We start from the raw sequence: 14,918 nt of genomic DNA on the forward strand, positions 1-14,918 counted from the left end.
TTCTGTTAGACTACTAGTTTTGGGATGATAAGCAGTAGATAATCTTTGCAAAACATTAAATTTTCTAATCAATTTCTCGATTCTCTTATTCCTAAAATGGGATCCTCCATCCGTAATAATCACTCTCAGCATTCCATATCTTATAAAAATATTTTTATTTAAAAATTTAGAAACACTATCAGCATCACATTTAGGTACAACAATAGCTTCAATCCAATAGGACATATAATCAACAACAAGCAATATATATAAATTTCCAAATGAAGGCATAAATGGTCCCATAAAATCTAATCCCCACACATAAAAAATTTCAACTTCCAATTTGTAATTTAGAGGCATTTCATTTCTTCTAGAAATATTTTCTACTCGTTGACATCGATCGCATGTTTTAATATATTCATTAACAACTCTAAAAAGAGTAGGCCAATAAAATCTAGCTTGTAAAATTTTATGTGCAGTTCTATTTATATCAAAATGTACTCCAAATTTAGAATCATGACATCGTTCAATTATTTATTGAGTTTCTTCATAAGTCACACATCTTCTAATAATTAGATCTTTACATTATTTATATAAATGTGGGTCACCCAAAAATAGAATTTTGAATCATGAATAAATTTTGTTAATTGTTGATTCTTAACATCTAGTGGTAGAATATCACTCACATATAATTTACTATATCAACATACCAGGTATATCCTCTATATCAATATTATACAATTGTTCATTAGGGAAAGTTTCCAAAATTTCATTTCCAAAATTAATTAATATTTCTTGTTCTAGCCTAGACAAATGATCAGTTATTTGATTATCATCTCTCTTTCTATCAAATACCATAAAATTGAGCTCTTGTAACATAAGTATTCATCTAATTAATCTTGGTTAGGCATCCTTCTTTTGCATCAAATATTTGATAGCAGAATGATTTATATGCACTATACATTTGGCTCTAATTAAGTAAGGTCTAAACTTATCAAAGGCGTAGACAATAGCTAATAACTCTCTTTCAGTAGTGGTGTAATTAATTTGAGCAGCATTAAGAGTTTTACTAACATAATATATTACTTTAAAAACTTTATTATGTCTTTATCCTAAAATAGCTCCAATAGCATAATCACTAGCATCACACATTATTTCAAATGGCTTATCTCAATCAGGTGGAACTATTAAAGACGCAGTGATTAATTTTTCTTTCAACATTTCAAATGCTTTTATGCATTCCTCATTAAAATTAAATTTCGTTTCTTTTTCTAAAAGTTGGTATAATGGCTTAATTATCTTTGAAAATTTTTTTATATAATGCCTGTGGAAACCAACATATCCTAGAAAACTTCTCACCCCTCTAACCATAGTAGGAGGCGGTAATTTATCAGTAATTTGATTATTAGCTGGATCTACTTCCATGTCATTTTCAAAAATTTTATGCCCAAGTACAATTCCTCCTGCAACCATAAATTGACATTTTTCCCAATTGACATTTTTCCCAATTTAGTACTAAGCTGATTTTTTCACATAATTCCAGAACTTTTTCTTAATTATTTAAACATAATTTAAATGAAGTTTTGAATTCATAAAAATCATCCAAAAATATTTCCAACCCACGTTCAATTAAATTACTAGAAATTGACATCATACATCTTTGAAATGTCGCTGGTGTGTTACATAGTCTGCATTGCATAGTCTAAAAGGCATTCTATGAAAAGCAAATGTTCCATAAGGGCTTGTAAATGTTGTTTTCTCTTTATCCTAAGAGCAATTGGAATTTGGTGATACCCGGTATATCGATGATGACGAATCATGAGATTTACGCTGACCAAGTCTGAGCTCCAAATCCAAATCCTCCTCAACCACCACCTCCTTCTTCTTCCCCTCCTCCTCTTTCCTGGTGGCCATGTTTATTTTTCTATAGTTTATACAAATTTGCCAACTAGTAACTTGTCTTATTAGAATTAATTCATTTTTCTCATTTACTTCAACTGTCACTCCTCCTTTCTTTGGAACACAGTGAGTCGGACTTACCCAAGCACCCTCTGAAATAGGATATATAATTTCAGCATCTAACCATTTTAATATTTTATTTTTAACATGTTCTTTCATTATTATGTTTAATCTCCTCTGAGGATCAGCTTTTGGTTTGTATGGTTCATCTAATAGAATTTTGTGCGTATAAATTGAAGGACTGATTCTTTTAATATCTTCTAAAGTCCATCCAAAAGCCTTTTATATCTTTTCAACATTTTTATTAATTTTTGTTCTTAAATTTCAGATAAATCAGAAGATACAATGATAGGCAATGTAGATGAATCTCCAATAAACACATATTTTAAATGGGCAGATAATACTTTAGTTCAAGTTCAAGTGGTTTAATATTTGAAGGAATAAGATTTTTATTATCATTTTCTAAAAGGTCTAAATTTTCAAATTTGTCCTGAACATAACTGAACATAATCTAAATTCTCTTAATCTAAATTCTCTTCTTTTATTTTATTCTCATTCTAAAAATTCTCTTCTTGCCTTAATTTTTGTTCAAACATTCCCTTAAATTTCTCATTACTCAGATAATCAATAACTTCCATCCTAAAATATCCATCATCTCTTTCTATTGTAGGATATTTCATAGTTTTTGCAATATTAAAAGTTACTTCTCCTTTTTGAACATCTATCACAACTCTCCCTATTGCAAGAAATGGTCTCCCCAAAATAATAGGAATCTCTTTATCTTCCTCCATATCTAATACAAGAAAAATAAATTTGATCGATCAGCTAACTGAAGAGTTACAGTAGTATGGGAAATTTCTCCTAAATCTAAATGCTTAAAAATTGGTAGAAGCATTAGGTTAATACTAGCTCCTAGATCACATAAGGCTTTTCCAAAAAGTTTTTTACCAATAGACATGGTATAGTAAAACTACCATGATCTTTTAACTTTTTAGGAAGCTTTTTCAAAATAATAACACTACACCTTCACTAAGTGCAACGATCTTGTGATCTACAAACTTCATTTTCTTGTTTAGTATATCTTGCATAAATTTCACATAACTTGGCAAGTGTTCCAAAGCCTTAATGAAAGAAATATTTATCGTTAACTTTTTAAGGATTTCCAAAATTTTTGTAAATTGTTTATCTTTATTCTTCTGCTTCAATCGTTGAGGAAATGGAGGTGGTGGTTTTTCTAAAGGAACTTGTATTGGTTCTTTTTCCTTATGTTCACTTTCAATCTCATCCTTCTCCTCCTCTACTTCAGTTTCTCTTTGGATTCTTGTTTCCACTTCTTTTCCACTATGTAAATGAATAGCTTTAATTTGCTCATAATTCTGATCTCTTTGATTAACTTTTGTAGTGCTAGGAAGAATTCCTAAAGGTCTGTTACTAAGTGCAGTAGCTATATGTCTTATTTGATTTTCAATATTTCTAATAGCAACCCCTTGATTTTGTATTTAATTTCCCCTGTTCAACATTATTTCTTCCATAGTCAACTTCTTTTACTTAACTTGTGGGTTTGGGATATAGTTAAGTCCAGGAGGATAACAAGGTCGATAGTTTCAATTTCCTTGGTTATTTGAACTTCCTCGAGGGTTCACCGAATTGTTAAAACTATTCCAACTAAAATTAGAGTGATTTTTCTATTCAGGGTTATAATAATTAGAATAGGGATTATTATTTTGATTATTTATAGCATTCAAAGTTTCATAAGATGATTGAGTATCAATTATCTGTCCTAGTGATTTTTCCTCTAATATTGATGATATTTGAGAATAGTTCACTCCAACTTGATCAATCTTTTTTGATATAACAAAAATTTGAGATGCTAAAATAGACATCGCATCAGAATCATGAAGACTAGCTACTCTCTTAGGATTTACCCGTTTAGAGGGTCATTAAAAATTATTAGTAGTCATTTCCTCTATTAAAGACTATGTTTCATCAAAAGGTTTTAACATTAATGATCCACCTACAGCAACATCTATAATAAATCTAAGTCATCCTACTAATCTATTATAAAAAGTTTGAAATATTAACCAATTTGGTAAAGCATGGTGTGGACATTTCCTATGGAGATCTTTAAATCTTTCACAAGCTTCATATATCGATTCCCCTTCAAACTGATAAAAAGTTATAATATCATTTCTAAGCTTAGCTCTTTTTTATGGTGGAAAATATTTAGCCAAAAATTTGGTGATAGTTCTCCCCAAGTTCTGATAGATCCAGGTGCTAGTGAATTTAACCAAGCTTTAGCTTTATCCCTTAATGAAAAAGAAAAAGTCTGAGCTTGATAGCATCATTAGACACTTCATCATATTTAAAAGTAGCACATATTTCAAGGAAGCTAGCAAGATGTAAGTTAAGATCTTCAGTAGGTGTTCCTCCGAACTGATTATTCTGTATTATTTGGATAATAGCAGGTTTAAGCTCAATGAATTAATAACAAGATCAGAATTTTGATAGTCAAGTGAAGTTCATCTACTGTAGGATTAGCGTAATCTTTCAAAGGTCTTTGTCGATTTTCATTTATTTGATTATCTAAGTTATTTGCCATTTTGTTCAAAATTTTAATTTCTTTTTTTATTTTCAAACTTTTCTAATAGTACTTTCTAATTCTGAATCATAAAGTACTAAACTTTCAGATCCAATACTACACATAAACAAATATAATAAGCAAAGAAAAATTTCTTAAAAATACTCTTAAATATATATAATTAAATTTTTTTAATGATTTTTTTTAAAAAAATTAATTTTAATTTTTAATTTTGATCACTAAATTTCATAATTTACCAAATCTATTTAATTTACCGTTACCTTCCCTGACAACGGTCCCAAAAACTTGATCCCCAATAATTATAGTTGTGCAAAAATAAAGTTGACTCCGCTTTGCAACGGCGCCAAAAACTTGATGCGTTATTTTATGAATAAGAAATTTAAGATATTTATGTTGGGATTTTACGCAAGTATACATATCTTTTTCATGTAATACAGGACTTTATGTTTAAGCCCTAAATATTGATCCCACGATGAAGGCTTAAATTCGAAATGGTAAATTAACTAGGAAAATTACAACAATAAAATAAAACTACTGTCACTAATTTTGAATATTTAAGGTACTATCAAAACTAAGTTATTAACTACTAGCAAAACTGTAATGCAAAGTTAAACAGTAACTACCAAACTATATATATGTGATGAAGTTATCTAATATGAAAAAGCATCTTTCTCACTACAATGAGTTTTTGGTTAAATGAGATGAGATAAATGGTTTAAATCTGTATTGTGCTAAATAGGAACAATTTTAATTCTCTACCCTTATTCAGTGTTATAGAGAATCATTGGCTAATCTCAGGTTTAGTTCCTAAATATGTGGTTAGGCTGGGAGGATCTCACTCTAAAGCTCCCACTTTCCTTCCCCTGAAGGCTAACGCTAGCTTTAGTTTTCAAACACTAAGACCAAATTGGGTATTTTAATCTGTCACCCTAAAATCTCCAATTCTATGCCCAACAATGTTTATTTCCTTATTTATTTGCACTTAATTCTATGAATTACATTCTCTTCCATACAATCTCATGCAATTCTTACCATTTGTTGACTGAGACAATACCATCTCTTCCATTTCCCAGATCATATGTTTGTTTCACAACAGATTTTAACATTCAATTGGTCATATCGAAAAGTAAAATAAGAATGGAGTAGAAAACACATCACAATTTATTTTATATTTTAAAATTGGCACATCTAAATTATCTCTTCATTTTACCATATCTCAGAGTAGGGAGAAACATAAATAAAACTACTCAAACTTCATGAGAAAGATATGACAAAACACAAATTTCATATATAAAAGAAAGTTCATACAAAAATAATAAACAAACAACACTTATCTGAAACTCTTTCTCAAAGCAAATCCCTTGTAGCCTCTCTTGAACTCTTTCTTTCTTTACAAGACTCTTGATTCTCTCTTAAAAGATGTAAGGAAGAAGAAATATCTCACTTCTCTCCCTCTCCAAAAATTCTCAGAAAAGAATTTGCACTTAAACTCACAATAAAACTAAATGAACTAACTCAAAACTCTAAGGAAAATAAAGGACTAATGGACACAAGGTGGGGGGGTTTCTAATCAATTTTTGCTCTAAATAGAACCTAATGTCGGTTTTTCAAGATGTGCATCAAAAAACTCTTCAAAAAGTATCCAAAATTGTCTAATCTTCTAGAAACAGGCCTTGCACTGACATTGGCGTCATTGACGCCAGTGACCCTTTAATTAATTTCGTGCTTTCTATCAAATGGCACCGTCGGCCCTGAACATTTCTTCTAAAACTCCATTTTGACTCCAAATTCCATCCATTTTGCTTCCTTTTTGCTTCAAGTATTAAAAATCAACAACCTACAATAAAGGATTAAAAATATCTTCCTTTAAAGCACAATATCACCAAAAATGAATATAAAATATAGGTCTAAAAATGCATATATTTTTGGTGCATCACTCAATTTGCAGAGAGCAAACTAAACCAAGAGAAAAGGTAAGCTCATGATCCAATTTAGGACCAACTTCACAACATACATTGCCTAGGTGAAACCAGTTCACCAACACACCTATCAGTGGCCTGACCCCACATAAAAAAGAAAAGTCCTAAAGTCTACTTCCTCTATTTAATATTAGGGATTAGATAGAGATTATTTTAAGCTGGGTTCTAAATTTTTCTGTAAATGTAGGCTCTTATAATTAATTACATCTTAACTGACCAAGGTCACTCAAGAAAACTTTCGATGATGATCAGAAAATATTTTCTTCATGAATTTTAAATTTTAGGATTTTTAAGGGCGGACAAAGGAGTATCAAATGGAAAAAGATCAAGTTTGAAACATTTATCATGAAATTTAAAAGGAGAAAACTAGGGGATGACATGGAACTTGAGGAGAACCTCAATGACTTCCCAAGCTATTCTATGATTTGGCTCTATCTTCAAGAAGAAATTATTATATGCTTCATCCTTCCAATTGTTATTATTTAGGCCTTACACATGCATGACACAGTCATAAAAATAGCCTAGAAGATAAAAGTGTTTATGTCGTAACAAATGACGACCACAGAGCCTAAGGTGAGTTAGAGCTTAAATTGCACAACAGAGTTGTGCAAAGGCCTAAAGATAAGTTAAGGATTTGTGTCGTACTAGCGGTCTACCTTGAAATACTTTGTCTTGTTATTTATTTCTAGTGAAAGAATTGTTATTGTAGATCCACTTGCTCTCTTAAATTTTTTCTTCTATAAATTTTTGGCATGCTGCCTAAGGTGTTAGCTCCAAGCTTCTCGTCGAAGTGACAACTCCAGGTCTTCAGGTTTAAGGTTTAGGTGACCAGTTTTGTTGTTGTTCAATTGTCTTGGGGGGTTAAAGTTGTTTAGAGTGACACTGGTGAGGATCTCACAGTTCCCTCATTCGGGTACCACTATTTACTCTTGAAATTACTTAGTCTAAATGACTTATTAAGCTCATTTAAATTGAGGAGATCTCGTTAGCAACTGTAGGTTACCTCATCCGAGGGACTCCCATAAATTCAAGAGGATGTATTATGTTGCTTGTTATTTTAAAAATGTAAATTTAATTTTGAAAATATATTTTTGTGTTATTCAATTTTGGATTAGTTTTGCATGTAAAGTAAATAAATGTAGCTATAAAATGTTATAAGGTAAATAGATAAAATTTTGATGCATAAAATGTGAATGCATACCTGGGTCTCGGTTATTGCTACATAGTAAGGATCATAAAGCATAATATATTTGCAGAAAATTTAAATAAATTGCAAAAAAGTAAACAGGAGCATCTGGTACGGAAAAAATTGAAAAACGGGTCATAGAAAACACGAGTAAGAAAAAAAACCCATAGTCACATAAAAGATCGGAATTAAGTGTAAGACATTGGAAAAGGTGAGGGGCTTAAAGCTAGATTGTGTGCTTCCAGACCTTGAGTAAGGGCCACCAACTCGATAATCTATAGAGGGAAATCCTAACCTCGATCCAAGTGATTAACAATAGACCTTTATAAATTTTCATTTTTAATTTAGTTTTCATGCATGTAGAACTTGCTTTAACAGGCAAAAGGAATTTCATTTGTTTTTGTAAATGTTTTGTAAAGTTTTGTAGTCTATATGTTAATTACTTTGATCGAGCTAAGACTACAGAAACCCTAAGAGTATCGGGAATAATCATCTCCTCAAGTGTTGTTGAATAGTATCATTGGTCCTTATCCTCTCTCCTTATTGAAGATCCCTGAGGTAGGAGATATTATTCTAAAATCTCACTTTGTATCCCTCTTTTAGCATGCATTAGCATTATCGTCATTACCCTAACCAACTAGATTGCAGACTTACACAAGCCCAATGACCCATATGTGGAAAGAACAAATATCTCTAGTTGCTCACAAAGATTTAAATACCTTAGGGAAGACTCAAATCCCTTATCATTGTGTCAAATAATATAGGATAAGTAGCTTTTCTATTGATTTAGATAAATTATCTGGTCTAGGAAAGAAAGAGTCAAATTCAAAACCATTAAAGACCTATCCAGATATAGTAATTCTCACCTTAAAAAAGAAAGAAAATAAAAAAATAAAAGATCCTGAAAGGAAAGAAAAAGAAAAAGAAAAAGAAAAAAAGTAAAGTTGAAAAAGGGAGGTGAAAAAGGGAGGAGAAGCTTGGGAGGAGAAGCTTGAGGATTATAGCCTAATAAAAAATTGGTTTCACATTTAATCTTTTTAAAGTATGAGACTTAAGAAGCTCTTATGCTTAAAGATATAATATAGTAAATATAATATTCCTAATAAAAATGTTAAGTGGGGGAGATAGAATGCCTAAACATTATATTTGGTAAATCTACAAGTATCTTTGAACTAGATAGAAACTCATGTTTTCAGACTTCTTCACATTAAAGAGTTCAAAACTCTAAGTTAGTCTCATTTACTAAAGTTTTCTCTAATTTGGAATACTATATTTCTATAATAAAATTTTAAAATATCCTAAAGAAACTCATCTGCATAATCTGCTTATTTTGGTTTTGAAAGATCAAAGTGTCACTTGAGGACATGTAATTTTAAGTTTGAGGAAATTTGTTACAACTAAAATATATAACATTTATGTACTCATTTTTATACCTATTTTTTAGAATATTACACTTTAATGGAGGGTATTTAAATGTTTTTATTTCATGTACAATTAAATGGAGGAAATGTGGTGAAAGAAGTGAGAAACGATCAAATTTGGAGCAAAAAAGAAGAAAGTGTGAAAATGAATTGTGGCGTCAAAGCACCCAAGACTGACCCTTAAGTGCCAAGAGATAGAGAAAGTCGCGCCTAAGCGCCGAAGACCTTGCACTTATGCATCATGGGTAGTTATAATGAAAATTTAAGGAATTTTGAACAAATTTCAAAGGGGTGCTTGAAGCAACTCTTGGTAAAAACATGAATTAGAGTTAATAGGCATACATTGAAATGGCTCTTAAAAAGAGGCATCTCTTAGAAGATTCATTAAATGTGGACACATTTTTGAAAAGACACAAAAGAACCTTTTGAAAAACTAAATAAAGGAGGAAGAAAAGAGATTAGAGATATAAAAGTCTTAGGAAACTTTTAGAGAGTAGAAAGTAAGGAGTTGTAGGATTTTATTTAAGGCTTCTTCTCACTTTTCTCATTCTTAGTGAAGGAGAAAGTGATTAGATAGTTCTCTAAGTAAGAATCCATTATAGTTTGTTAGTGAGATAAAGAGATTTTAACCCTCTAGGGTTGGGCGACCAGATATAGGGAGGATTGTAAGAGAAAGGAAGAGATTCAAAGGAAATTCAAAAGTTTAGTTGAGAGGAATTTGAGATAAGTTTTTATCTTTGTGACTAAATTTGGTTTTAATTTAGACTTATTGTGTTTTTACATGAGTTTTTACATTAAACTTAATTGTTGTTGTGTTTTCTCCATGAATTCTGAGTAGTTTTCTTTATCTTTTTCCTTAAAATGATATGTATATAAGTGTTGGAGGGGAGTTGTGCGAATTATTAATCGATCTTGTTGGAATAAGTTGTGATGATTTAATCCTTGTATTTCATTACTTCTTGATTTGGTCAATTGAGATGTAAAAATTTGTTGTGAGAACATGTAAAATCCATGATGGTATTTTTTCAATCAACTAATGGTAGAATCACAGAGATTGTATGGATGAGAATGTAATTCATATGGTTGAGTGCAAATAAGTAAGGAAATAAATTTTGAAGGGGTTGGAGTTAGATGAGTTTAGAGTAACAAGCAAAAGCCCCCAATTCGGTCTATTGGCTTAAGTTTTTGATACGAGAAGTTAGCCCCCAGGTGGAGAGAGAAGAGGGGACTTTAGAGTGTGAGCTAGTATCTTCCCTACCTAGCTCATCTTCAGGACTATTCAAACTTTATATTAGTCAATATTTTTTATAGCATCTCTAGTAAGGGTAAAGAATAATATTGCTTCTATTTGGCACAATATAATGTAAATACTTTCACAACATAATTTCTATACTTGTTACTGATTCATGATAAGGAAAAATATATATTTTTTTTTGTATTGCTTTCATCTTAGTATTGCTTTCATCTTACAAAAATCTAGTTAAATTTAGTTAGTTGTTTACTTTATTTTCCAATTATCAAAATTACCAAAAAAAATCAAACTTTCATTCCTACCATAATATCTATAATTTGAGTAAGGCTCTTTTTCAAAGTAGAATTTGTTGTCTAATCTCTTCTTAAGAGTTTGTAGTTCTCACCGTGGGTTTGATATTTTGAGGCTTAATCAAAAAGTCCTAAATTACTTGACAACAATATGTATACCTGCTTAGATCCCAATATTTAAATATAACAGTTACATTAGTAAATTTTTTTTGAAGTTCTTTTTCATATGAATATTCTAAATGTCCTTAATATGATAAATTGCAATTCTTCTTAAAATAAATAGAGATTCAGAAATCTTAAATTTGATTGCTAAGTATTCCTAAACGTAGAACTTGAATCTAAGTTATTAAAGGCTTTCTCTTAAATTTTATTATTCTATTTATTAAACTGAAGTATAGAAGTTAGAAGTTAATCTCTATCCTAAGTCATATGCTTTTATGTAATAAAAGTGTCACTTGAGGACAAGTAACATTTAAGTTTGGGAGATTTTGATAGACCAAAATAATATACTATTTTAAATACCTATTTTACATTTATTTTTTGTGATATTACACTTTAAAGAAGGGTATTTTCATGTTAAGGGAAATCATTCTTAGGTATTTGGAGGAAAAATGACAAAAAGGACAAAATTTGGAGCAAAAAGAGCCAATTTTGGATTTTGACGCATGATGCGCCAGATTGGCACATGATACACCAAAATCCAGAGAGCTAGTGCATAATGCGCCAAGGACGACTTTTTCAAATTAAGGCAGTTCAAGACAAATTCTTGCGCAAATTTCAAAAGGACACTTGTTTTACACATCTCTTGAAGTAATTCAATACATCTAGACACTTTGGAAAGTTCTTTTATGAAAGGATGTGACTCTTGGATCAATTGACACATCTTTTGAATTCAAAAGAGTTGACTTTTGGAGGGAATTCTTTCAAAAGGAGGCAACCCAAATTAAAGAAGAAGACTTGAAGAGGCTAGAATGGGACAAAAAGGAGAGAGGCTTTTGGTGTGACGTGAGAGAGAAAGAAGAGTAGATTTTCTTTTGAGTTTGTAAGAGAAGAGGGAATGTGAGAGATTTCTTCTTCATTACATTTCTAAGAGAGAATTGGGAGTGATTGTAAAGAGAGAAACACTTGGAGAGAACTATTAGAGGTTTGTTTGAGAAGGATTGTGAGAGAAGTTGTATTTTTATTTATTTTATTTTGTAAACTTGTTTTTATATTTAAAATTCATGTTTTATCGTATCCTTCTCATGAATCGTATCCTTCTCATGAATTCCTTCTCATGAATTATGAGCAGTCTTCTTTATCCTTCTCCTTACTTTGAAGATATTGTTTTAAAAGAATATATTTTATTTTCTATGGTTTTAAATGATAGTAATTTGTGATGATTTGAACTTCGATCTTCATTTACTTTTCAATCTGACCAATTGAAATGTATGTCATCCATTGGGAGGTGCAAATAAATAGGGAAATATACTTTGTTAGAGGTAGGATTGAGATTTTAAGGTGACAGATTAAAACCCCCAATTTGGTTCAGTTGATTGTAAACTAATGTGAGATTATTAGCCCTCAGGGGAGGGAGTAGTGGGAGCTCTGGAGTGGCAGGCGGGAGTCTCAGCCTAAACACATAATTAGGGACCAAACTCTAGATTAGTCAATGTTCTTTATAGCACTCGGAAGAGGGTAAAGAATAGAATTGTTCCTATTTGACACAAAACAGTTTTTATATGTATTTTCAAATGATTTCAATTTGTTTACAAACCATATACTCATTGTAAAGGGGAATGATGCTTTTTTAAATTTGAACTTTCCGTCACAACAAAAACTTTGTTTAATTTTAACAATTTTACTTTTGAAAGTTTAGTATTAAATTTATTTTAATTTCTGTGATTTTACATCTGCACTTTAATTAGCATTCACCTGAGTAGTCAATTTTCAAATTTCACAGTTTACTTATTTTTGTTTTTATTATAAAATAATTTTCATAATTTACTTTAAGATTTTTCAACTTCCCTGTGGGATCGATATCTAAGACTCCATTAGAACCCTTTATTTTTTGAACGATACGTATACTTGCGTTGATATTTAAGAGAGATTTGACAGTTTAAAAAGAGTTTTAAAGGTTAAATTATATTTATAAAAAGTATTTTTGTTAGGATCATATTACATATTTATTATAAATCTGCTTGCATCGAGTTTTTGGCGTCGTTAAGTGGTCATAAATATTTGCATATACAAATCTCCGTGTCAACTTCTCCTCATTCTTCAAACTCTCGTGACACAATCAAGATTAGAGCTATATATGACGACAACAAGGGGATCATGGCGTATAGAAACCATTGAAACTTTGATCTTCCTCCTCCTTTAGCACCTTCTCATCTTCGTCGTCCTTACCTCTGTAGCCGAGATCTATGATGAACTTACTCCTCTTTGATTTATACTTTCATTCTTTTTAATTTATTCAATCTTATTAATTGCATGAACTAAAGTCTAAAGCATTTATGAATTTGAAATTTCATGCCCAAATGTCTAATTACTCATCTTAAACCATGTCGAGTTAACTTTAATCAATATTATTGTTAAGGGCAATATTAAAGAGTTTGATAACAAATTTGGTTATATTATAAAATCACCTAAACTAGTTAAGTAACAATTAATTTCTTAATAAATAAAATTATACTCCCATTAATCTATTTATAGTTAGTTGGATATTCATTGGTCTAGGATTTCTGAGAACTCTGCAAGGCATTGCTAATTAAACTGCTTACAAATTCAAAACCCAATATTTAACAATTTGAGGTAAATTATGAGATGAACATTCTATTCATAGTTAGGGGCATTGTCCTAGCTACTATATAAGATTTCTAGCTAATTGCATGTATTTCTGTCATATCATTTAACTTATGTTATTATAATTGCAATATATTTTATTTATTGTTCATAATGAGTTATATAAGTAATTAGTTTTGCTTTATTGATGCATAGGCTCTTGCTTAATTATGCATGTCTCGTATTTCCAAAATTTAATATTGCGTTGATGTGTTAACTCTAATTATTGAAAATTTCTAAATATTTATAGATATTGGTGGACATGTTATAGTTATATATTTGCTCTTTGATTGTGATGCAAGAGATAAAACTGATTATATAATATTATGTGTCAGTATTAAATCTTTTTGTTATGACTAACACAATAACCATATTCCTTGAGAAATCATTGAATTTTCATGAGATTGGTGTTTTCTTGTTTTAGGGTGATGTAGGAAACTGACTATGTAAATCTAACTATATATATACACCTACTACACTTGTACATTATCATGTAGTGTTAAGAGATCATTAAACTTTATATGTATAAGCGAATATTATGTGGTAATCTATAAATATCTACAAAAAAGTGCATATGTTGAGATCACTCGTATTCATAACCATAAGCATGTGATAATCCTTTTACTAACTTTATTATACATATAGTAAATTTCTCTCATTATTATTCCTACTGCATGCCCCAATTTTTTGTCATTTATGCTTTAATAAATATTGGTTATTTATTAATTTTCATTTTTCAACTCACCAATTGTCAATTGATATTTTCGTATAGCAGATTCCTTTCAACCACTAGCAGGATCGACCACAGGATCGAACATTCCAGTTCTAGATTGTTTCTTTTTGGTATTTTCAACATTTATTTTAGTTTTTTTTTTTTTGCTTTTCTTCTACTGGGCTTTAGGCAGTTGTTTCTTCTGTTGTCATTTCAGTTTTGCATTAGCTAGTTTTGATTTTCTTTTAGTTGTATCAATTTCACTCTTTTTTATGGAATAAAATTTAACTTCTATTGTTTATTTTTATTATTACTTACATTAAATCTTTTTTTTTTAGTATACAAAACATGTTAAATTTATTTTATCTTGCTCTTTATTGTCGAGACATACTGCCTTATAGATTCAGGTTGTAACATTTACGAAAATCAACTATTGGGCCTCCACTTCTCCTCACACGCCATTGTCACAAACTCCGCTTTTACTTTCCATTTTTTTAAACTAGAGGTATAAACGTGCCAAACATGAGTGAGCTGAAGTTATGGTTGTGTTCTCCTAGTTTGCATTAATATATGTTCTAAATCGACTCGTGTTCGAATTAAGCTCATAATGAGTATGCTCATATTTGACTTAATATTACTCAAATTTATTCATGACCATCTTAAGACAAGCTTGTTCGATTTTGGCTCGAGTCAACTCGTGAGTTAGACAGCCAGGCAA

Source organism: Phalaenopsis equestris, unplaced genomic scaffold, assembly GCF_001263595.1.
Source record: "Phalaenopsis equestris unplaced genomic scaffold, ASM126359v1 Scaffold000002, whole genome shotgun sequence".
In the NCBI taxonomy this organism is placed as follows: domain Eukaryota; kingdom Viridiplantae; phylum Streptophyta; class Magnoliopsida; order Asparagales; family Orchidaceae; genus Phalaenopsis; species Phalaenopsis equestris.